The sequence below is a fragment of the Phallusia mammillata genome, chromosome 1 (assembly GCF_965637545.1).
Source record: "Phallusia mammillata chromosome 1, kaPhaMamm4.hap1.1, whole genome shotgun sequence".
Classification (NCBI taxonomy): Eukaryota; Metazoa; Chordata; class Ascidiacea; order Phlebobranchia; family Ascidiidae; genus Phallusia; species Phallusia mammillata.
The window spans coordinates 18,244,309-18,259,269 of record NC_137252.1 but is presented as its reverse complement, the minus strand read 5'-3'; the positions used below and the strand labels follow the sequence as shown (position 1 = coordinate 18,259,269).

The 14,961-nt window shown below is 47.7% G+C and overlaps 78 non-coding genes across 78 annotated transcripts; all 78 read right to left on the bottom strand.

The window, feature by feature from the left end:
* Positions 1-63: 63 nt before the first annotated feature.
* Positions 64-182, bottom strand: LOC145211050 (5S ribosomal RNA). The gene has a single exon (XR_013856368.1). It is a non-coding gene; the product is annotated as a 5S ribosomal RNA (ribosomal RNA).
* A 75-nt stretch (positions 183-257) lies between these two features.
* Positions 258-376, bottom strand: LOC145209954 (5S ribosomal RNA). Its single transcript, XR_013855450.1, has one exon. It is a non-coding gene; the product is annotated as a 5S ribosomal RNA (ribosomal RNA).
* Positions 377-442: 66 nt separating this feature from the next.
* Positions 443-561, bottom strand: LOC145211129 (5S ribosomal RNA). The gene has a single exon (XR_013856444.1). It is a non-coding gene; the product is annotated as a 5S ribosomal RNA (ribosomal RNA).
* Positions 562-633: 72 nt separating this feature from the next.
* On the bottom strand, positions 634-752 carry LOC145210255 (5S ribosomal RNA). The gene has a single exon (XR_013855731.1). It is a non-coding gene; the product is annotated as a 5S ribosomal RNA (ribosomal RNA).
* Positions 753-818: 66 nt separating this feature from the next.
* LOC145211118 (5S ribosomal RNA) lies at positions 819-937 on the bottom strand. Its single transcript, XR_013856433.1, has one exon. It is a non-coding gene; the product is annotated as a 5S ribosomal RNA (ribosomal RNA).
* A 75-nt stretch (positions 938-1,012) lies between these two features.
* Positions 1,013-1,131, bottom strand: LOC145211048 (5S ribosomal RNA). The gene has a single exon (XR_013856366.1). It is a non-coding gene; the product is annotated as a 5S ribosomal RNA (ribosomal RNA).
* A 75-nt stretch (positions 1,132-1,206) lies between these two features.
* LOC145211047 (5S ribosomal RNA) lies at positions 1,207-1,325 on the bottom strand. The gene has a single exon (XR_013856365.1). It is a non-coding gene; the product is annotated as a 5S ribosomal RNA (ribosomal RNA).
* A 75-nt stretch (positions 1,326-1,400) lies between these two features.
* On the bottom strand, positions 1,401-1,519 carry LOC145210272 (5S ribosomal RNA). The gene has a single exon (XR_013855747.1). It is a non-coding gene; the product is annotated as a 5S ribosomal RNA (ribosomal RNA).
* Positions 1,520-1,594: 75 nt separating this feature from the next.
* Positions 1,595-1,713, bottom strand: LOC145211046 (5S ribosomal RNA). The gene has a single exon (XR_013856364.1). It is a non-coding gene; the product is annotated as a 5S ribosomal RNA (ribosomal RNA).
* Positions 1,714-1,788: 75 nt separating this feature from the next.
* Positions 1,789-1,907, bottom strand: LOC145211045 (5S ribosomal RNA). The gene has a single exon (XR_013856363.1). It is a non-coding gene; the product is annotated as a 5S ribosomal RNA (ribosomal RNA).
* A 75-nt stretch (positions 1,908-1,982) lies between these two features.
* LOC145211043 (5S ribosomal RNA) lies at positions 1,983-2,101 on the bottom strand. The gene has a single exon (XR_013856362.1). It is a non-coding gene; the product is annotated as a 5S ribosomal RNA (ribosomal RNA).
* A 75-nt stretch (positions 2,102-2,176) lies between these two features.
* Positions 2,177-2,295, bottom strand: LOC145209953 (5S ribosomal RNA). Its single transcript, XR_013855449.1, has one exon. It is a non-coding gene; the product is annotated as a 5S ribosomal RNA (ribosomal RNA).
* Positions 2,296-2,361: 66 nt separating this feature from the next.
* Positions 2,362-2,480, bottom strand: LOC145211107 (5S ribosomal RNA). Its single transcript, XR_013856422.1, has one exon. It is a non-coding gene; the product is annotated as a 5S ribosomal RNA (ribosomal RNA).
* Positions 2,481-2,552: 72 nt separating this feature from the next.
* Positions 2,553-2,671, bottom strand: LOC145210671 (5S ribosomal RNA). Its single transcript, XR_013856122.1, has one exon. It is a non-coding gene; the product is annotated as a 5S ribosomal RNA (ribosomal RNA).
* Positions 2,672-2,737: 66 nt separating this feature from the next.
* On the bottom strand, positions 2,738-2,856 carry LOC145211096 (5S ribosomal RNA). The gene has a single exon (XR_013856411.1). It is a non-coding gene; the product is annotated as a 5S ribosomal RNA (ribosomal RNA).
* Positions 2,857-2,931: 75 nt separating this feature from the next.
* On the bottom strand, positions 2,932-3,050 carry LOC145211041 (5S ribosomal RNA). Its single transcript, XR_013856360.1, has one exon. It is a non-coding gene; the product is annotated as a 5S ribosomal RNA (ribosomal RNA).
* A 75-nt stretch (positions 3,051-3,125) lies between these two features.
* On the bottom strand, positions 3,126-3,244 carry LOC145211040 (5S ribosomal RNA). Its single transcript, XR_013856359.1, has one exon. It is a non-coding gene; the product is annotated as a 5S ribosomal RNA (ribosomal RNA).
* A 75-nt stretch (positions 3,245-3,319) lies between these two features.
* On the bottom strand, positions 3,320-3,438 carry LOC145210270 (5S ribosomal RNA). The gene has a single exon (XR_013855745.1). It is a non-coding gene; the product is annotated as a 5S ribosomal RNA (ribosomal RNA).
* Positions 3,439-3,513: 75 nt separating this feature from the next.
* LOC145211039 (5S ribosomal RNA) lies at positions 3,514-3,632 on the bottom strand. The gene has a single exon (XR_013856358.1). It is a non-coding gene; the product is annotated as a 5S ribosomal RNA (ribosomal RNA).
* A 72-nt stretch (positions 3,633-3,704) lies between these two features.
* On the bottom strand, positions 3,705-3,823 carry LOC145210128 (5S ribosomal RNA). The gene has a single exon (XR_013855612.1). It is a non-coding gene; the product is annotated as a 5S ribosomal RNA (ribosomal RNA).
* A 71-nt stretch (positions 3,824-3,894) lies between these two features.
* Positions 3,895-4,013, bottom strand: LOC145211038 (5S ribosomal RNA). The gene has a single exon (XR_013856357.1). It is a non-coding gene; the product is annotated as a 5S ribosomal RNA (ribosomal RNA).
* Positions 4,014-4,085: 72 nt separating this feature from the next.
* Positions 4,086-4,204, bottom strand: LOC145210126 (5S ribosomal RNA). Its single transcript, XR_013855610.1, has one exon. It is a non-coding gene; the product is annotated as a 5S ribosomal RNA (ribosomal RNA).
* Positions 4,205-4,276: 72 nt separating this feature from the next.
* LOC145211037 (5S ribosomal RNA) lies at positions 4,277-4,395 on the bottom strand. Its single transcript, XR_013856356.1, has one exon. It is a non-coding gene; the product is annotated as a 5S ribosomal RNA (ribosomal RNA).
* A 66-nt stretch (positions 4,396-4,461) lies between these two features.
* LOC145209887 (5S ribosomal RNA) lies at positions 4,462-4,580 on the bottom strand. Its single transcript, XR_013855388.1, has one exon. It is a non-coding gene; the product is annotated as a 5S ribosomal RNA (ribosomal RNA).
* A 75-nt stretch (positions 4,581-4,655) lies between these two features.
* On the bottom strand, positions 4,656-4,774 carry LOC145209916 (5S ribosomal RNA). Its single transcript, XR_013855414.1, has one exon. It is a non-coding gene; the product is annotated as a 5S ribosomal RNA (ribosomal RNA).
* Positions 4,775-4,849: 75 nt separating this feature from the next.
* Positions 4,850-4,968, bottom strand: LOC145210526 (5S ribosomal RNA). Its single transcript, XR_013855987.1, has one exon. It is a non-coding gene; the product is annotated as a 5S ribosomal RNA (ribosomal RNA).
* Positions 4,969-5,043: 75 nt separating this feature from the next.
* On the bottom strand, positions 5,044-5,162 carry LOC145211035 (5S ribosomal RNA). Its single transcript, XR_013856354.1, has one exon. It is a non-coding gene; the product is annotated as a 5S ribosomal RNA (ribosomal RNA).
* A 72-nt stretch (positions 5,163-5,234) lies between these two features.
* LOC145209704 (5S ribosomal RNA) lies at positions 5,235-5,353 on the bottom strand. The gene has a single exon (XR_013855217.1). It is a non-coding gene; the product is annotated as a 5S ribosomal RNA (ribosomal RNA).
* Positions 5,354-5,425: 72 nt separating this feature from the next.
* Positions 5,426-5,544, bottom strand: LOC145210083 (5S ribosomal RNA). Its single transcript, XR_013855570.1, has one exon. It is a non-coding gene; the product is annotated as a 5S ribosomal RNA (ribosomal RNA).
* A 66-nt stretch (positions 5,545-5,610) lies between these two features.
* Positions 5,611-5,729, bottom strand: LOC145210968 (5S ribosomal RNA). Its single transcript, XR_013856292.1, has one exon. It is a non-coding gene; the product is annotated as a 5S ribosomal RNA (ribosomal RNA).
* A 75-nt stretch (positions 5,730-5,804) lies between these two features.
* Positions 5,805-5,923, bottom strand: LOC145211034 (5S ribosomal RNA). Its single transcript, XR_013856353.1, has one exon. It is a non-coding gene; the product is annotated as a 5S ribosomal RNA (ribosomal RNA).
* A 75-nt stretch (positions 5,924-5,998) lies between these two features.
* On the bottom strand, positions 5,999-6,117 carry LOC145209915 (5S ribosomal RNA). Its single transcript, XR_013855413.1, has one exon. It is a non-coding gene; the product is annotated as a 5S ribosomal RNA (ribosomal RNA).
* A 75-nt stretch (positions 6,118-6,192) lies between these two features.
* Positions 6,193-6,311, bottom strand: LOC145210525 (5S ribosomal RNA). The gene has a single exon (XR_013855986.1). It is a non-coding gene; the product is annotated as a 5S ribosomal RNA (ribosomal RNA).
* Positions 6,312-6,386: 75 nt separating this feature from the next.
* LOC145211032 (5S ribosomal RNA) lies at positions 6,387-6,505 on the bottom strand. Its single transcript, XR_013856352.1, has one exon. It is a non-coding gene; the product is annotated as a 5S ribosomal RNA (ribosomal RNA).
* Positions 6,506-6,577: 72 nt separating this feature from the next.
* LOC145210082 (5S ribosomal RNA) lies at positions 6,578-6,696 on the bottom strand. The gene has a single exon (XR_013855569.1). It is a non-coding gene; the product is annotated as a 5S ribosomal RNA (ribosomal RNA).
* Positions 6,697-6,762: 66 nt separating this feature from the next.
* On the bottom strand, positions 6,763-6,881 carry LOC145210967 (5S ribosomal RNA). Its single transcript, XR_013856291.1, has one exon. It is a non-coding gene; the product is annotated as a 5S ribosomal RNA (ribosomal RNA).
* Positions 6,882-6,956: 75 nt separating this feature from the next.
* On the bottom strand, positions 6,957-7,075 carry LOC145211031 (5S ribosomal RNA). Its single transcript, XR_013856351.1, has one exon. It is a non-coding gene; the product is annotated as a 5S ribosomal RNA (ribosomal RNA).
* A 75-nt stretch (positions 7,076-7,150) lies between these two features.
* On the bottom strand, positions 7,151-7,269 carry LOC145210248 (5S ribosomal RNA). The gene has a single exon (XR_013855725.1). It is a non-coding gene; the product is annotated as a 5S ribosomal RNA (ribosomal RNA).
* Positions 7,270-7,344: 75 nt separating this feature from the next.
* On the bottom strand, positions 7,345-7,463 carry LOC145211030 (5S ribosomal RNA). The gene has a single exon (XR_013856350.1). It is a non-coding gene; the product is annotated as a 5S ribosomal RNA (ribosomal RNA).
* A 75-nt stretch (positions 7,464-7,538) lies between these two features.
* On the bottom strand, positions 7,539-7,657 carry LOC145211029 (5S ribosomal RNA). The gene has a single exon (XR_013856349.1). It is a non-coding gene; the product is annotated as a 5S ribosomal RNA (ribosomal RNA).
* A 72-nt stretch (positions 7,658-7,729) lies between these two features.
* LOC145210961 (5S ribosomal RNA) lies at positions 7,730-7,848 on the bottom strand. Its single transcript, XR_013856285.1, has one exon. It is a non-coding gene; the product is annotated as a 5S ribosomal RNA (ribosomal RNA).
* Positions 7,849-7,920: 72 nt separating this feature from the next.
* Positions 7,921-8,039, bottom strand: LOC145211028 (5S ribosomal RNA). The gene has a single exon (XR_013856348.1). It is a non-coding gene; the product is annotated as a 5S ribosomal RNA (ribosomal RNA).
* A 72-nt stretch (positions 8,040-8,111) lies between these two features.
* LOC145210942 (5S ribosomal RNA) lies at positions 8,112-8,230 on the bottom strand. The gene has a single exon (XR_013856267.1). It is a non-coding gene; the product is annotated as a 5S ribosomal RNA (ribosomal RNA).
* Positions 8,231-8,302: 72 nt separating this feature from the next.
* Positions 8,303-8,421, bottom strand: LOC145211026 (5S ribosomal RNA). The gene has a single exon (XR_013856347.1). It is a non-coding gene; the product is annotated as a 5S ribosomal RNA (ribosomal RNA).
* Positions 8,422-8,487: 66 nt separating this feature from the next.
* Positions 8,488-8,606, bottom strand: LOC145209690 (5S ribosomal RNA). The gene has a single exon (XR_013855204.1). It is a non-coding gene; the product is annotated as a 5S ribosomal RNA (ribosomal RNA).
* A 75-nt stretch (positions 8,607-8,681) lies between these two features.
* Positions 8,682-8,800, bottom strand: LOC145210524 (5S ribosomal RNA). The gene has a single exon (XR_013855985.1). It is a non-coding gene; the product is annotated as a 5S ribosomal RNA (ribosomal RNA).
* Positions 8,801-8,875: 75 nt separating this feature from the next.
* LOC145211025 (5S ribosomal RNA) lies at positions 8,876-8,994 on the bottom strand. Its single transcript, XR_013856346.1, has one exon. It is a non-coding gene; the product is annotated as a 5S ribosomal RNA (ribosomal RNA).
* Positions 8,995-9,066: 72 nt separating this feature from the next.
* LOC145209703 (5S ribosomal RNA) lies at positions 9,067-9,185 on the bottom strand. Its single transcript, XR_013855216.1, has one exon. It is a non-coding gene; the product is annotated as a 5S ribosomal RNA (ribosomal RNA).
* Positions 9,186-9,257: 72 nt separating this feature from the next.
* Positions 9,258-9,376, bottom strand: LOC145210081 (5S ribosomal RNA). Its single transcript, XR_013855568.1, has one exon. It is a non-coding gene; the product is annotated as a 5S ribosomal RNA (ribosomal RNA).
* A 66-nt stretch (positions 9,377-9,442) lies between these two features.
* On the bottom strand, positions 9,443-9,561 carry LOC145210966 (5S ribosomal RNA). Its single transcript, XR_013856290.1, has one exon. It is a non-coding gene; the product is annotated as a 5S ribosomal RNA (ribosomal RNA).
* Positions 9,562-9,636: 75 nt separating this feature from the next.
* Positions 9,637-9,755, bottom strand: LOC145211024 (5S ribosomal RNA). Its single transcript, XR_013856345.1, has one exon. It is a non-coding gene; the product is annotated as a 5S ribosomal RNA (ribosomal RNA).
* A 75-nt stretch (positions 9,756-9,830) lies between these two features.
* Positions 9,831-9,949, bottom strand: LOC145211022 (5S ribosomal RNA). The gene has a single exon (XR_013856343.1). It is a non-coding gene; the product is annotated as a 5S ribosomal RNA (ribosomal RNA).
* Positions 9,950-10,024: 75 nt separating this feature from the next.
* Positions 10,025-10,143, bottom strand: LOC145211021 (5S ribosomal RNA). Its single transcript, XR_013856342.1, has one exon. It is a non-coding gene; the product is annotated as a 5S ribosomal RNA (ribosomal RNA).
* Positions 10,144-10,218: 75 nt separating this feature from the next.
* Positions 10,219-10,337, bottom strand: LOC145211020 (5S ribosomal RNA). Its single transcript, XR_013856341.1, has one exon. It is a non-coding gene; the product is annotated as a 5S ribosomal RNA (ribosomal RNA).
* Positions 10,338-10,409: 72 nt separating this feature from the next.
* Positions 10,410-10,528, bottom strand: LOC145209807 (5S ribosomal RNA). The gene has a single exon (XR_013855313.1). It is a non-coding gene; the product is annotated as a 5S ribosomal RNA (ribosomal RNA).
* A 72-nt stretch (positions 10,529-10,600) lies between these two features.
* LOC145211019 (5S ribosomal RNA) lies at positions 10,601-10,719 on the bottom strand. Its single transcript, XR_013856340.1, has one exon. It is a non-coding gene; the product is annotated as a 5S ribosomal RNA (ribosomal RNA).
* A 72-nt stretch (positions 10,720-10,791) lies between these two features.
* On the bottom strand, positions 10,792-10,910 carry LOC145211018 (5S ribosomal RNA). The gene has a single exon (XR_013856339.1). It is a non-coding gene; the product is annotated as a 5S ribosomal RNA (ribosomal RNA).
* A 72-nt stretch (positions 10,911-10,982) lies between these two features.
* Positions 10,983-11,101, bottom strand: LOC145210855 (5S ribosomal RNA). Its single transcript, XR_013856249.1, has one exon. It is a non-coding gene; the product is annotated as a 5S ribosomal RNA (ribosomal RNA).
* Positions 11,102-11,173: 72 nt separating this feature from the next.
* Positions 11,174-11,292, bottom strand: LOC145211017 (5S ribosomal RNA). The gene has a single exon (XR_013856338.1). It is a non-coding gene; the product is annotated as a 5S ribosomal RNA (ribosomal RNA).
* A 66-nt stretch (positions 11,293-11,358) lies between these two features.
* Positions 11,359-11,477, bottom strand: LOC145209689 (5S ribosomal RNA). Its single transcript, XR_013855203.1, has one exon. It is a non-coding gene; the product is annotated as a 5S ribosomal RNA (ribosomal RNA).
* Positions 11,478-11,552: 75 nt separating this feature from the next.
* On the bottom strand, positions 11,553-11,671 carry LOC145209913 (5S ribosomal RNA). The gene has a single exon (XR_013855411.1). It is a non-coding gene; the product is annotated as a 5S ribosomal RNA (ribosomal RNA).
* A 72-nt stretch (positions 11,672-11,743) lies between these two features.
* LOC145209768 (5S ribosomal RNA) lies at positions 11,744-11,862 on the bottom strand. Its single transcript, XR_013855276.1, has one exon. It is a non-coding gene; the product is annotated as a 5S ribosomal RNA (ribosomal RNA).
* A 72-nt stretch (positions 11,863-11,934) lies between these two features.
* LOC145209701 (5S ribosomal RNA) lies at positions 11,935-12,053 on the bottom strand. The gene has a single exon (XR_013855215.1). It is a non-coding gene; the product is annotated as a 5S ribosomal RNA (ribosomal RNA).
* Positions 12,054-12,128: 75 nt separating this feature from the next.
* LOC145211016 (5S ribosomal RNA) lies at positions 12,129-12,247 on the bottom strand. The gene has a single exon (XR_013856337.1). It is a non-coding gene; the product is annotated as a 5S ribosomal RNA (ribosomal RNA).
* Positions 12,248-12,322: 75 nt separating this feature from the next.
* Positions 12,323-12,441, bottom strand: LOC145209952 (5S ribosomal RNA). The gene has a single exon (XR_013855448.1). It is a non-coding gene; the product is annotated as a 5S ribosomal RNA (ribosomal RNA).
* Positions 12,442-12,507: 66 nt separating this feature from the next.
* On the bottom strand, positions 12,508-12,626 carry LOC145211084 (5S ribosomal RNA). Its single transcript, XR_013856400.1, has one exon. It is a non-coding gene; the product is annotated as a 5S ribosomal RNA (ribosomal RNA).
* Positions 12,627-12,698: 72 nt separating this feature from the next.
* LOC145210254 (5S ribosomal RNA) lies at positions 12,699-12,817 on the bottom strand. Its single transcript, XR_013855730.1, has one exon. It is a non-coding gene; the product is annotated as a 5S ribosomal RNA (ribosomal RNA).
* A 66-nt stretch (positions 12,818-12,883) lies between these two features.
* LOC145211072 (5S ribosomal RNA) lies at positions 12,884-13,002 on the bottom strand. Its single transcript, XR_013856389.1, has one exon. It is a non-coding gene; the product is annotated as a 5S ribosomal RNA (ribosomal RNA).
* Positions 13,003-13,077: 75 nt separating this feature from the next.
* On the bottom strand, positions 13,078-13,196 carry LOC145211015 (5S ribosomal RNA). Its single transcript, XR_013856336.1, has one exon. It is a non-coding gene; the product is annotated as a 5S ribosomal RNA (ribosomal RNA).
* Positions 13,197-13,271: 75 nt separating this feature from the next.
* On the bottom strand, positions 13,272-13,390 carry LOC145211014 (5S ribosomal RNA). Its single transcript, XR_013856335.1, has one exon. It is a non-coding gene; the product is annotated as a 5S ribosomal RNA (ribosomal RNA).
* A 75-nt stretch (positions 13,391-13,465) lies between these two features.
* Positions 13,466-13,584, bottom strand: LOC145210269 (5S ribosomal RNA). The gene has a single exon (XR_013855744.1). It is a non-coding gene; the product is annotated as a 5S ribosomal RNA (ribosomal RNA).
* Positions 13,585-13,659: 75 nt separating this feature from the next.
* LOC145211013 (5S ribosomal RNA) lies at positions 13,660-13,778 on the bottom strand. The gene has a single exon (XR_013856334.1). It is a non-coding gene; the product is annotated as a 5S ribosomal RNA (ribosomal RNA).
* A 72-nt stretch (positions 13,779-13,850) lies between these two features.
* On the bottom strand, positions 13,851-13,969 carry LOC145210125 (5S ribosomal RNA). Its single transcript, XR_013855609.1, has one exon. It is a non-coding gene; the product is annotated as a 5S ribosomal RNA (ribosomal RNA).
* Positions 13,970-14,040: 71 nt separating this feature from the next.
* Positions 14,041-14,159, bottom strand: LOC145211010 (5S ribosomal RNA). Its single transcript, XR_013856332.1, has one exon. It is a non-coding gene; the product is annotated as a 5S ribosomal RNA (ribosomal RNA).
* Positions 14,160-14,231: 72 nt separating this feature from the next.
* Positions 14,232-14,350, bottom strand: LOC145210124 (5S ribosomal RNA). The gene has a single exon (XR_013855608.1). It is a non-coding gene; the product is annotated as a 5S ribosomal RNA (ribosomal RNA).
* Positions 14,351-14,422: 72 nt separating this feature from the next.
* Positions 14,423-14,541, bottom strand: LOC145211009 (5S ribosomal RNA). The gene has a single exon (XR_013856331.1). It is a non-coding gene; the product is annotated as a 5S ribosomal RNA (ribosomal RNA).
* Positions 14,542-14,607: 66 nt separating this feature from the next.
* Positions 14,608-14,726, bottom strand: LOC145209886 (5S ribosomal RNA). Its single transcript, XR_013855387.1, has one exon. It is a non-coding gene; the product is annotated as a 5S ribosomal RNA (ribosomal RNA).
* A 75-nt stretch (positions 14,727-14,801) lies between these two features.
* On the bottom strand, positions 14,802-14,920 carry LOC145209910 (5S ribosomal RNA). The gene has a single exon (XR_013855410.1). It is a non-coding gene; the product is annotated as a 5S ribosomal RNA (ribosomal RNA).
* Between the last annotated feature and the right edge of the window lie 41 nt (positions 14,921-14,961).

Below are 14,961 nucleotides of genomic sequence, written 5' to 3'. Positions count from 1 at the left end.
GCAAATTCAAACCTTGGGCGATACGACCTCGGATTGTGGAGCACTAAAAACATAACAAAAAAGTGACTACAACACTTGGTATTCCTAGGCGGTCACCCATCCAAGTACTGACCAAGCCCGAGGTTGCTTAACTTCCGAGATCGAACGAGATCGGGTGCTTTCAACCTGGTGTGGTCGTAGTCCACAACGTCTCTGCAAATTCAAACTTTGAGCGATACGACCTCGGATTGTGGAGCACTAAAAACAAAACAAAAAAGTGGCTACAACACTTGGTATTCCCAGGCGGTCACCCATCCAAGTACTGACCAAGCCCGAGGTTGCTTAACTTCCGAGATCGAACGAGATCGGGTGGTTTCAACCTGGTGTGGTCGTAGTCCACAACTTCTCTGCAAATTCAAACTTTGATCGAAGCGACCTCGGTTTCTCATGCACTGAAAAAACGAGACTACAACACTTGGTATTCCTAGGCGGTCACCCATCCAAGTACTGACCAAGCCCGAGGTTGCTTAACTTCCGAGATCGAACGAGATCGGGTGCTTTCAACCTGGTGTGGTCGTAGTCCACAACGTCAATGCAAATTCAAACTTTGAGCGATACGACCTCGGATTGTGGAGCACTAAAAAAACAAAAAAGTGACTACAACACTTGGTATTCCTAGGCGGTCACCCATCCAAGTACTGACCAAGCCCGAGGTTGCATAACTTCCGAGATCGAACGAGATCGGGTGCTTTCAACCTGGTGTGGTCGTAGTCCACAACCTCCTTGCAAATTCAAACTTTGATCGAAGCGACCTCGGTTTCTCATGCACTAAAAAAACGAGACTACAACACTTGGTATTCCTAGGCGGTCACCCATCCAAGTACTGACCAAGCCCGAGGTTGCTTAACTTCCGAGATCGAACGAGATCGGGTGCTTTCAACCTGGTGTGGTCGTAGTCCACAACGTCAATGCAAATTCAAACTTTGAGCGATACGACCTCGGATTGTGGAGCACTAAAAACAAAACAAAAAAGTGACTACAACACTTGGTATTCCTAGGCGGTCACCCATCCAAGTACTGACCAAGCCCGAGGTTGCTTAACTTCCGAGATCGAACGAGATCGGGTGCTTTCAACCTGGTGTGGTCGTAGTCCACAATGTCTCTGCAAATTCAAACTTTGGGCGATACGACCTCGGATTGTGGAGCACTAAAAACAAAACAAAAAAGTGACTACAACACTTGGTATTCCTAGGCGGTCACCCATCCAAGTACTGACCAAGCCCGAGGTTGCTTAACTTCCGAGATCGAACGAGATCGGGTGCTTTCAACCTGGTGTGGTCGTAGTCCAGAACGTCCCTCCAAATTCAAACTTTGAGCGATACGCCCTCGGATTGTGAAGCACTAAAAACAAAATAAAAAAGTGACTACAAGACTTGGTATTCCTAGGCGGTCACCCATCCAAGTACTGACCAAGCCCGAGGTTGCTTAACTTCCGAGATCGAACGAGATCGGGTGCTTTCAACCTGGTGTGGTCGTAGTCCACAATGTCTCTGCAAATTCAAACCTTGGGCGATACGACCTCGGATTGTGGATCACTAAAAACAAAACAAAAAAGTGACTACAACACTTGGTATTCCTAGGCGGTCACCCATCCAAGTACTGACCAAGCCCGAGGTTGCTTAACTTCCGAGATCGAACGAGATCGGGTGCTTTCAACCTGGTGTGGTCGTAGTCCAGAACGTCCCTCCAAATTCAAACTTTGAGCGATACGCCCTCGGATTGTGAAGCACTAAAAACAAAACAAAAAAGTGACTACAACACTTGGTATTCCTAGGCGGTCACCCATCCAAGTACTGACCAAGCCCGAGGTTGCTTAACTTCCGAGATCGAACGAGATCGGGTGCTTTCAACCTGGTGTGGTCGTAGTCCACAATGTCTCTGCAAATTCAAACCTTGGGCGATACGACCTCGGATTGTGGAGCACTAAAAACATAACAAAAAAGTGACTACAACACTTGGTATTCCTAGGCGGTCACCCATCCAAGTACTGACCAAGCCCGAGGTTGCTTAACTTCCGAGATCGAACGAGATCGGGTGCTTTCAACCTGGTGTGGTCGTAGTCCACAACGTCTCTGCAAATTCAAACTTTGAGCGATACGACCTCGGATTGTGGAGCACTAAAAACAAAACAAAAAAGTGGCTACAACACTTGGTATTCCCAGGCGGTCACCCATCCAAGTACTGACCAAGCCCGAGGTTGCTTAACTTCCGAGATCGAACGAGATCGGGTGGTTTCAACCTGGTGTGGTCGTAGTCCACAACTTCTCTGCAAATTCAAACTTTGATCGAAGCGACCTCGGTTTCTCATGCACTGAAAAAACGAGACTACAACACTTGGTATTCCTAGGCGGTCACCCATCCAAGTACTGACCAAGCCCGAGGTTGCTTAACTTCCGAGATCGAACGAGATCGGGTGCTTTCAACCTGGTGTGGTCGTAGTCCACAACGTCAATGCAAATTCAAACTTTGAGCGATACGACCTCGGATTGTGGAGCACTAAAAAAACAAAAAAGTGACTACAACACTTGTTATTCCTAGTCGGTCACCCATCCAAGTACTGACCAAGCCCGAGGTTGCATAACTTCCGAGATCGAACGAGATCGGGTGCTTTCAACCTGGTGTGGTCGTAGTCCACAACCTCCTTGCAAATTCAAACTTTGATCGAAGCGACCTCGGTTTCTCATGCACTAAAAAAACGAGACTACAACACTTGGTATTCCTAGGCGGTCACCCATCCAAGTACTGACCAAGCCCGAGGTTGCTTAACTTCCGAGATCGAACGAGATCGGGTGCTTTCAACCTGGTGTGGTCGTAGTCCACAACGTCAATGCAAATTCAAACTTTGAGCGATACGACCTCGGATTGTGGAGCACTAAAAACAAAACAAAAAAGTGACTACAACACTTGGTATTCCTAGGCGGTCACCCATCCAAGTACTGACCAAGCCCGAGGTTGCTTAACTTCCGAGATCGAACGAGATCGGGTGCTTTCAACCTGGTGTGGTCGTAGTCCACAATGTCTCTGCAAATTCAAACTTTGGGCGATACGACCTCGGATTGTGGAGCACTAAAAACAAAACAAAAAAGTGACTACAACACTTGGTATTCCTAGGCGGTCACCCATCCAAGTACTGACCAAGCCCGAGGTTGCTTAACTTCCGAGATCGAACGAGATCGGGTGCTTTCAACCTGGTGTGGTCGTAGTCCAGAACGTCCCTCCAAATTCAAACTTTGAGCGATACGCCCTCGGATTGTGAAGCACTAAAAACAAAATAAAAAAGTGACTACAAGACTTGGTATTCCTAGGCGGTCACCCATCCAAGTACTGACCAAGCCCGAGGTTGCTTAACTTCCGAGATCGAACGAGATCGGGTGCTTTCAACCTGGTGTGGTCGTAGTCCACAATGTCTCTGCAAATTCAAACCTTGGGCGATACGACCTCGGATTGTGGAGCACTAAAAACAAAACAAAAAAGTGACTACAACACTTGGTATTCCTAGGCGGTCACCCATCCAAGTACTGACCAAGCCCGAGGTTGCTTAACTTCCGAGATCGAACGAGATCGGGTGCTTTCAACCTGGTGTGGTCGTAGTCCACAACGTCAATGCAAATTCAAACTTTGAGCGATACGACCTCGGATTGTGGAGCACTAAAAAAACAAAAAAGGGACTACAACACTTGGTATTCCTAGGCGGTCACCCATCCAAGTACTGACCAAGCCCGAGGTTGCTTAACTTCCGAGATCGAACGAGATCGGGTGCTTTCAACCTGCTGTGGTCGTAGTCCACAACGTCAATGCAAATTCAAAGTTGATCGATACGACCTCGGATTCTGGAGCACTGAAAAAACAAAAAAGTGACTACAACACTTGGTATTCCTAGGCGGTCACCCATCCAAGTACTGACCAAGCCCGAGGTTGCTTAACTTCCGAGATCGAACGAGATCGGGTGCTTTCAACCTGGTGTGGTCGTAGTCCACAACGTCAATGCAAATTCAAACTTTGAGCGATACGACCTCGGATTCTGGAGCAGTGAAAAAACAAAAAAGGGACTACAACACTTGGTATTCCTAGGCGGTCACCCATCCAAGTACTGACCAAGCCCGAGGTTGCTTAACTTCCGAGATCGAACGAGATCGGGTGCTTTCAACCTGCTGTGGTCGTAGTCCACAACGTCAATGCAAATTCAAACTTTGGGCGATACGACCTCGGATTGTGGAGCGCTAAAAAAACAAAAAAGTGACTACAACACTTGGTATTCCTAGGCGGTCACCCATCCAAGTACTGACCAAGCCCGAGGTTGCTTAACTTCCGAGATCGAACGAGATCGGGTGCTTTCAACCTGGTGTGGTCGTAGTCCACAACCTCCTTGCAAATTCAAACTTTGAGCGATACGACCTCGGTTTCTCATGCACTAAAAAAACGAGACTACAACACTTGGTATTCCTAGGCGGTCACCCATCCGAGTACTGACCAAGCCCGAGGTTGCTTAACTTCCGAGATCGAACGAGATCGGGCGCTTTCAACCTGGTGTGGTCGTAGTCCACAACTTCAATGCAAATTCAAACTTTGAGCGATACGACCTGGGATTGTGGAGCACTAAAAACAAAACAAAAATGCGACTACAACACTTGGTATTCCTAGGCGGTCACCCATCCAAGTACTGACCAAGCCCGAGGCTGCTTAACTTCCGAGATCGAACGAGATCGGGTGCTTTCAACCTGGTGTGGTCGTAGTCCACAACGTCAATGCAAATTCAAACTTTGAGCGATACGACCTCGGATTGTGGAGCACTAAAAACAAAACAAAAAAGCGACTACAACACTTGGTATTCCTAGGCGGTCACCCATCCAAGTACTGACCAAGCCCGAGGCTGCTTAACTTCCGAGATCGAACGAGATCGGGTGCTTTCAACCTGCTGTGGTCGTAGTCCACAACGTCAATGCAAATTCAAACTTTGAGCGATACGCCCTCGGATTGTGAAGCACTAAAAACAAAACAAAAAAGTGACTACAACACTTGGTATTCCTAGGCGGTCACCCATCCAAGTACTGACCAAGCCCGAGGTTGCTTAACTTCCGAGATCGAACGAGATCGGGTGCTTTCAACCTGGTGTGGTCGTAGTCCACAACGTCAATACAAATTCAAACTTTGAGCGATACGACCTCGGATTGTGGAGCTATAAAAAAACAAAAAAGTGACTACAACACTTGGTATTCCTAGGCGGTCACCCATCCAAGTACTGACCAAGCCCGAGGTTGCTTAACTTCCGAGATCGAACGAGATCGGGTGTTTTCAACCTGGTGTGGTCGTAGTCCACAACGTCAATGCAAATTCAAAGTTTGATCGATACGACCTCGGATTCTGGAGCACTGAAAAAACAAAAAAGGGACTACAACACTTGGTATTCCTAGGCGGTCACCCATCCAAGTACTGACCAAGCCCGAGGTTGCATAACTTCCGAGATCGAACGAGATCGGGTGCTTTCAACCTGGTGTGGTCGTAGTCCACAACCTCCTTGCAAATTCAAACTTTGATCGAAGCGACCTCGGTTTCTCATGCACTAAAAAAACGAGACTACAACACTTGGTTTTCCTAGGCGGTCACCCATCCAAGTACTGACCAAGCCCGAGGTTGCTTAACTTCCGAGATCGAACGAGATCGGGTGCTTTCAACCTGGTGTGGTCGTAGTCCACAACGTCAATGCAAATTCAAAGTTTGAGCGATACGACCTCGGATTGTGGAGCACTAAAAATAAAACAAAAAAGTGACTACAACACTTGGTATTCCTAGGCGGTCACCCATCCAAGTACTGACCAAGCCCGAGGTTGCTTAACTTCCGAGATCGAACGAGATCGGGTGCTTTCAACCTGGTGTGGTCGTAGTCCACAACTTCAATGCAAATTCAAACTTTGAGCGATACGACCTGGGATTGTGGAGCACTAAAAACAAAACAAAAATGCGACTACAACACTTGGTATTCCTAGGCGGTCACCCATCCAAGTACTGACCAAGCCCGAGGCTGCTTAACTTCCGAGATCGAACGAGATCGGGTGCTTTCAACCTGGTGTGGTCGTAGTCCACAACGTCAATGCAAATTCAAACTTTGAGCGATACGACCTCGGATTGTGGAGCACTAAAAACAAAACAAAAAAGCGACTACAACACTTGGTATTCCTAGGCGGTCACCCATCCAAGTACTGACCAAGCCCGAGGCTGCTTAACTTCCGAGATCGAACGAGATCGGGTGCTTTCAACCTGCTGTGGTCGTAGTCCACAACGTCAATGCAAATTCAAACTTTGAGCGATACGCCCTCGGATTGTGAAGCACTAAAAACAAAACAAAAAAGTGACTACAACACTTGGTATTCCTAGGCGGTCACCCATCCAAGTACTGACCAAGCCCGAGGTTGCTTAACTTCCGAGATCGAACGAGATCGGGTGCTTTCAACCTGGTGTGGTCGTAGTCCACAACGTCAATGCAAATTCAAAGTTTGATCGATACGACCTCGGATTCTGGAGCACTGAAAAAACAAAAAAGGGACTACAACACTTGGTATTCCTAGGCGGTCACCCATCCAAGTACTGACCAAGCCCGAGGTTGCATAACTTCCGAGATCGAACGAGATCGGGTGCTTTCAACCTGGTGTGGTCGTAGTCCACAACTTCCTTGCAAATTCAAACTTTGATCGAAGCGACCTCGGTTTCTCATGCACTAAAAAAACGAGACTACAACACTTGGTTTTCCTAGGCGGTCACCCATCCAAGTACTGACCAAGCCCGAGGTTGCTTAACTTCCGAGATCGAACGAGATCGGGTGCTTTCAACCTGGTGTGGTCGTAGTCCACAACGTCAATGCAAATTCAAAGTTTGAGCGATACGACCTCGGATTGTGGAGCACTAAAAATAAAACAAAAAAGTGACTACAACACTTGGTATTCCTAGGCGGTCACCCATCCAAGTACTGACCAAGCCCGAGGTTGCTTAACTTCCGAGATCGAACGAGATCGGGTGCTTTCAACCTGGTGTGGTCGTAGTCCACAATGTCTCTGCAAATTCAAACTTTGGGCGATACGACCTCGGATTGTGGAGCACTAAAAACAAAACAAAAAAGTGACTACAACACTTCGTATTCCTAGGCGGTCACCCATCCAAGTACTGACCAAGCCCGAGGTTGCTTAACTTCCGAGATCGAACGAGATCGGGTGCTTTCAACCTGGTGTGGTCGTAGTCCAGAAGGTCCCTCCAAATTCAAACTTTGAGCGATATGCCCTCGGATTGTGAAGCACTAAAAACAAAATAAAAAAGTGACTACAACACTTGGTATTCCTAGGCGGTCACCCATCCAAGTACTGACCAAGCCCGAGGTTGCTTAACTTCCGAGATCGAACGAGATCGGGTGCTTTCAACCTGGTGTGGTCGTAGTCCACAATGTCTCTGCAAATTCAAACCTTGGGCGATACGACCTCGGATTGTGGAGCACTAAAAACAAAACAAAAAAGTGACTACAACACTTGGTATTCCTAGGCGGTCACCCATCCAAGTACTGACCAAGCCCGAGGTTGCTTAACTTCCGAGATCGAACGAGATCGGGTGCTTTCAACCTGGTGTGGTCGTAGTCCACAACGTCAATGCAAATTCAAACTTTGAGCGATACGACCTCGGATTGTGGAGCACTAAAAAAACAAAAAAGGGACTACAACACTTGGTATTCCTAGGCGGTCTCCCATCCAAGTACTGACCAAGCCCGAGGTTGCTTAACTTCCGAGATCGAACGAGATCGGGTGCTTTCAACCTGGTGTGGTCGTAGTCCACAACGTCAATGCAAATTCAAAGTTTGATCGATACGACCTCGGATTCTGGAGCACTGAAAAAACAAAAAAGTGACTACAACACTTGGTATTCCTAGGCGGTCACCCATCCAAGTACTGACCAAGCCCGAGGTTGCTTAACTTCCGAGATCGAACGAGATCGGGTGCTTTCAACCTGGTGTGGTCGTAGTCCACAACGTCAATGCAAATTCAAAGTTTGATCGATACGACCTCGGATTCTGGAGCACTGAAAAAACAAAAAAGGGACTACAACACTTGGTATTCCTAGGCGGTCACCCATCCAAGTACTGACCAAGCCCGAGGTTGCTTAACTTCCGAGATCGAACGAGATCGGGTGCTTTCAACCTGGTGTGGTCGTAGTCCACAACGTCAATGCAAATTCAAACTTTGGGCGATACGACCTCGGATTGTGGAGCACTAAAAAAACAAAAAAGTGACTACAACACTTGGTATTCCTAGGCGGTCACCCATCCAAGTACTGACCAAGCCCGAGGTTGCTTAACTTCCGAGATCGAACGAGATCGGGTGCTTTCAACCTGGTGTGGTCGTAGTCCACAACCTCCTTGCAAATTCAAACTTTGAGCGATACGACCTCGGTTTCTCATGCACTAAAAAAACGAGACTACAACACTTGGTATTCCTAGGCGGTCACCCATCCGAGTACTGACCAAGCCCGAGGTTGCTTAACTTCCGAGATCGAACGAGATCGGGTGCTTTCAACCTGGTGTGGTCGTAGTCCACAACTTCAATGCAAATTCAAACTTTGAGCGATACGACCTGGGATTGTGGAGCACTAAAAACAAAACAAAAAAGCGACTACAACACTTGGTATTCCTAGGCGGTCACCCATCCAAGTACTGACCAAGCCCGAGGCTGCTTAACTTCCGAGATCGAACGAGATCGGGTGCTTTCAACCTGCTGTGGTCGTAGTCTACAACGTCAATGCAAATTCAAACTTTGAGCGATACGCCCTCGGATTGTGAAGCACTAAAAACAAAACAAAAAAGTGACTACAACACTTGGTATTCCTAGGCGGTCACCCATCCAAGTACTGACCAAGCCCGAGGTTGCTTAACTTCCGAGATCGAACGAGATCGGGTGCTTTCAACCTGGTGTGGTCGTAGTCCACAACGTCAATGCAAATTCAAACTTTGAGCGATACGACCTCGGATTGTGGAGCACTAAAAAAACAAAAAAGTGACTACAACACTTGGTATTCCTAGGCGGTCACCCATCCAAGTACTGACCAAGCCCGAGGTTGCTTAACTTCCGAGATCGAACGAGATCGGGTGTTTTCAACCTGGTGTGGTCGTAGTCCACAACGTCAATGCAAATTCAAAGTTTGATCGATACGACCTCGGATTGTGGAGCACTGAAAAAACAAAAAAGGGACTACAACACTTGGTATTCCTAGGCGGTCACCCATCCAAGTACTGACCAAGCCCGAGGTTGCATAACTTCCGAGATCGAACGAGATCGGGTGCTTTCAACCTGGTGTGGTCGTAGTCCACGACCTCCTTGCAAATTCAAACTTTGATCGAAGCGACCTCGGTTTCTCATGCACTAAAAAAACGAGACTACAACACTTGGTTTTCCTAGGCGGTCACCCATCCAAGTACTGACCAAGCCCGAGGTTGCTTAACTTCCGAGATCGAACGAGATCGGGTGCTTTCAACCTGGTGTGGTCGTAGTCCACAACGTCAATGCAAATTCAAAGTTTGAGCGACACGACCTCGGATTGTGGAGCACAAAAAATAAAACAAAAAAGTGACTACAACACTTGGTATTCCTAGGCGGTCACCCATCCAAGTACTGACCAAGCCCGAGGTTGCTTAACTTCCGAGATCGAACGAGATCGGGTGCTTTCAACCTGGTGTGGTCGTAGTCCACAATGTCTCTGCAAATTCAAACTTTGGGCGATACGACCTCGGATTGTGGAGCACTAGAAACAAAACAAAAAAGTGACTACAACACTTGGTATTCCTAGGCGGTCACCCATCCAAGTACTGACCAAGCCCGAGGTTGCTTAACTTCCGAGATCGAACGAGATCGGGTGCTTTCAACCTGGTGTGGTCGTAGTCCAGAACGTCCCTCCAAATTCAAACTTTGAGCGATACGCCCTCGGATTGTGAAGCACTAAAAACAAAATAAAAAAGTGACTACAACACTTGGTATTCCTAGGCGGTCACCCATCCAAGTACTGACCAAGCCCGAGGTTGCTTAACTTCCGAGATCGAACGAGATCGGGTGCTTTCAACCTGGTGTGGTCGTAGTCCACAATGTCTCTGCAAATTCAAACCTTGGGCGATACGACCTCGGATTGTGGAGCACTAAAAACATAACAAAAAAGTGACTACAACACTTGGTATTCCTAGGCGGTCACCCATCCAAGTACTGACCAAGCCCGAGGTTGCTTAACTTCCGAGATCGAACGAGATCGGGTGCTTTCAACCTGGTGTGGTCGTAGTCCACAACGTCAATGCAAATTCAAACTTTGAGCGATACGACCTCGGATTGTGGAGCACTAAAAAAACAAAAAAGTGACTACAACACTTGGTATTCCTAGGCGGTCACCCATCCAAGTACTGACCAAGCCCGAGGCTGCTTAACTTCCGAGATCGAACGAGATCGGGTGCTTCCAACCTGGTGTGGTCGTAGTCCACAACGTCAATGCAAATTCAAAGTTTGATCGATACGACCTCGGATTCTGGAGCACTGAAAAAACAAAAAAGTGACTACAACACTTGGTATTCCTAGGCGGTCACCCATCCAAGTACTGACCAAGCCCGAGGTTGCTTAACTTCCGAGATCGAACGAGATCGGGTGCTTTCAACCTGGTGTGGTCGTAGTCCACAACGTCAATGCAAATTCAAAGTTTGATCGATACGACCTCGGATTCTGGAGCACTGAAAAAACAAAAAAGTGACTACAACACTTGGTATTCCTAGGCGGTCACCCATCCAAGTACTGACCAAGCCCGAGGTTGCTTAACTTCCGAGATCGAACGAGATCGGGTGCTTTCAACCTGGTGTGGTCGTAGTCCACAACGTCAATGCAAATTCAAAGTTTGATCGATACGACCTCGGATTCTGGAGCACTGAAAAAACAAAAAAGGGACTACAACACTTGGTATTCCTAGGCGGTCACCCATCCAAGTACTGACCAAGCCCGAGGTTGCTTAACTTCCGAGATCGAACGAGATCGGGTGCTTTCAACCTGGTGTGGTCGTAGTCCACAACGTCAATGCAAATTCAAACTTTGGGCGATACGACCTCGGATTGTGGAGCACTAAAAAAACAAAAAAGTGACTACAACACTTGGTATTCCTAGGCGGTCACCCATCCAAGTACTGACCAAGCCCGAGGTTGCTTAACTTCCGAGATCGAACGAGATCGGGTGCTTTCAACCTGGTGTGGTCGTAGTCCACAACCTCCTTGCAAATTCAAACTTTGAGCGATACGACCTCGGTTTCTCATGCACTAAAAAAACGAGACTACAACACTTGGTATTCCTAGGCGGTCACCCATCCGAGTACTGACCAAGCCCGAGGTTGCTTAACTTCCGAGATCGAACGAGATCGGGTGCTTTCAACCTGGTGTGGTCGTAGTCCACAACTTCAATGCAAATTCAAACTTTGAGCGATACGACCTGGGATTGTGGAGCACTAAAAACAAAACAAAAAAGCGACTACAACACTTGGTATTCCTAGGCGGTCACCCATCCAAGTACTGACCAAGCCCGAGGCTGCTTAACTTCCGAGATCGAACGAGATCGGGTGCTTTCAACCTGGTGTGGTCGTAGTCCACAACGTCAATGCAAATTCAAACTTTGAGCGATACGACCTCGGATTGTGGAGCACTAAAAAAACAAAAAAGTGACTACAACACTTGGTATTCCTAGGCGGTCACCCATCCAAGTACTGACCAAGCCCGAGGCTGCTTAACTTCCGAGATCGAACGAGATCGGGTGCTTTCAACCTGGTGTGGTCGTAGTCCACAACGTCAATGCAAATTCAAACTTTGAGCGATACGACCTCGGATTGTGGAGCACTAAAAAAACAAAAAAGTGACTACAACACTTGGTATTCCTAGGCGGTCACCCATCCAAGTACTGACCAAGCCCGAGGTTGCTTAACTTCCGAGATCGAACGAGATCGGGTGTTTTCAACCTGGTGTGGTCGTAGTCCACAATGTCTCTGCAAATTCAAACCTTGGGCGATACGACCTCGGATTGTGGAGCACTAAAAACATAACAAAAAAGTGACTACAACACTTGGTATTCCTAGGCGGTCACCCATCCAAGTACTGACCAAGCCCGAGGTTGCTTAACTTCCGAGATCGAACGAGATCGGGTGCTTTCAACCTGGTGTGGTCGTAGTCCACAACGTCTCTGCAAATTCAAACTTTGAGCGATACGACCTCGGATTGTGGAGCACTAAAAACAAAACAAAAAAGTGGCTACAACACTTGGTATTCCCAGGCGGTCACCCATCCAAGTACTGACCAAGCCCGAGGTTGCTTAACTTCCGAGATCGAACGAGATCGGGTGGTTTCAACCTGGTGTGGTCGTAGTCCACAACTTCTCTGCAAATTCAAACTTTGATCGAAGCGACCTCGGTTTCTCATGCACTGAAAAAACGAGACTACAACACTTGGTATTCCTAGGCGGTCACCCATCCAAGTACTGACCAAGCCCGAGGTTGCTTAACTTCCGAGATCGAACGAGATCGGGTGCTTTCAACCTGGTGTGGTCGTAGTCCACAACGTCAATGCAAATTCAAACTTTGAGCGATACGACCTCGGATTGTGGAGCACTAAAAAAACAAAAAAGTGACTACAACACTTGGTATTCCTAGGCGGTCACCCATCCAAGTACTGACCAAGCCCGAGGTTGCATAACTTCCGAGATCGAACGAGATCGGGTGCTTTCAACCTGGTGTGGTCGTAGTCCACAACCTCCTTGCAAATTCAAACTTTGATCGAAGCGACCTCGGTTTCTCATGCACTAAAAAAACGAGACTACAACACTTGGTATTCCTAGGCGGTCACCCATCCAAGTACTGACCAAGCCCGAGGTTGCTTAACTTCCGAGATCGAACGAGATCGGGTGCTTTCAACCTGGTGTGGTCGTAGTCCACAACGTCAATGCAAATTCAAACTTTGAGCGATACGACCTCGGATTGTGGAGCACTAAAAACAAAACAAAAAAGTGACTACAACACTTGGTATTCCTAGGCGGTCACCCATCCAAGTACTGACCAAGCCCGAGGTTGCTTAACTTCCGAGATCGAACGAGATCGGGTGCTTTCAACCTGGTGTGGTCGTAGTCCACAATGTCTCTGCAAATTCAAACTTTGGGCGATACGACCTCGGATTGTGGAGCACTAAAAACAAAACAAAAAAGTGACTACAACACTTGGTATTCCTAGGCGGTCACCCATCCAAGTACTGACCAAGCCCGAGGTTGCTTAACTTCCGAGATCGAACGAGATCGGGTGCTTTCAACCTGGTGTGGTCGTAGTCCAGAACGTCCCTCCAAATTCAAACTTTGAGCGATACGCCCTCGGATTGTGAAGCACTAAAAACAAAATAAAAAAGTGACTACAAGACTTGGTATTCCTAGGCGGTCACCCATCCAAGTACTGACCAAGCCCGAGGTTGCTTAACTTCCGAGATCGAACGAGATCGGGTGCTTTCAACCTGGTGTGGTCGTAGTCCACAATGTCTCTGCAAATTCAAACCTTGGGCGATACGACCTCGGATTGTGGAGCACTAAAAACAAAACAAAAAAGTGACTACAACACTTGGTATTCCTAGGCGGTCACCCATCCAAGTACTGACCAAGCCCGAGGTTGCTTAACTTCCGAGATCGAACGAGATCGGGTGCTTTCAACCTGGTGTGGTCGTAGTCCACAACGTCAATGCAAATTCAAACTTTGAGCGATACGACCTCGGATTGTGGAGCACTAAAAAAACAAAAAAGGGACTACAACACTTGGTATTCCTAGGCGGTCACCCATCCAAGTACTGACCAAGCCCGAGGTTGCTTAACTTCCGAGATCGAACGAGATCGGGTGCTTTCAACCTGCTGTGGTCGTAGTCCACAACGTCAATGCAAATTCAAAGTTGATCGATACGACCTCGGATTCTGGAGCACTGAAAAAACAAAAAAGTGACTACAACACTTGGTATTCCTAGGCGGTCACCCATCCAAGTACTGACCAAGCCCGAGGTTGCTTAACTTCCGAGATCGAACGAGATCGGGTGCTTTCAACCTGGTGTGGTCGTAGTCCACAACGTCAATGCAAATTCAAACTTTGAGCGATACGACCTCGGATTCTGGAGCAGTGAAAAAACAAAAAAGGGACTACAACACTTGGTATTCCTAGGCGGTCACCCATCCAAGTACTGACCAAGCCCGAGGTTGCTTAACTTCCGAGATCGAACGAGATCGGGTGCTTTCAACCTGCTGTGGTCGTAGTCCACAACGTCAATGCAAATTCAAACTTTGGGCGATACGACCTCGGATTGTGGAGCGCTAAAAAAACAAAAAAGTGACTACAACACTTGGTATTCCTAGGCGGTCACCCATCCAAGTACTGACCAAGCCCGAGGTTGCTTAACTTCCGAGATCGAACGAGATCGGGTGCTTTCAACCTGGTGTGGTCGTAGTCCACAACCTCCTTGCAAATTCAAACTTTGAGCGATACGACCTCGGTTTCTCATGCACTAAAAAAACGAGACTACAACACTTGGTATTCCTAGGCGGTCACCCATCCGAGTACTGACCAAGCCCGAGGTTGCTTAACTTCCGAGATCGAACGAGATCGGGCGCTTTCAACCTGGTGTGGTCGTAGTCCACAACTTCAATGCAAATTCAAACTTTGAGCGATACGACCTGGGATTGTGGAGCACTAAAAACAAAACAAAAATGCGACTACAACACTTGGTATTCCTAGGCGGTCACCCATCCAAGTACTGACCAAGCCCGAGGCTGCTTAACTTCCGAGATCGAACGAGATCGGGTGCTTTCAACCTGGTGTGGTCGTAGTCCACAACGTCAATGCAAATTCAAACTTTGAGCGATACGACCT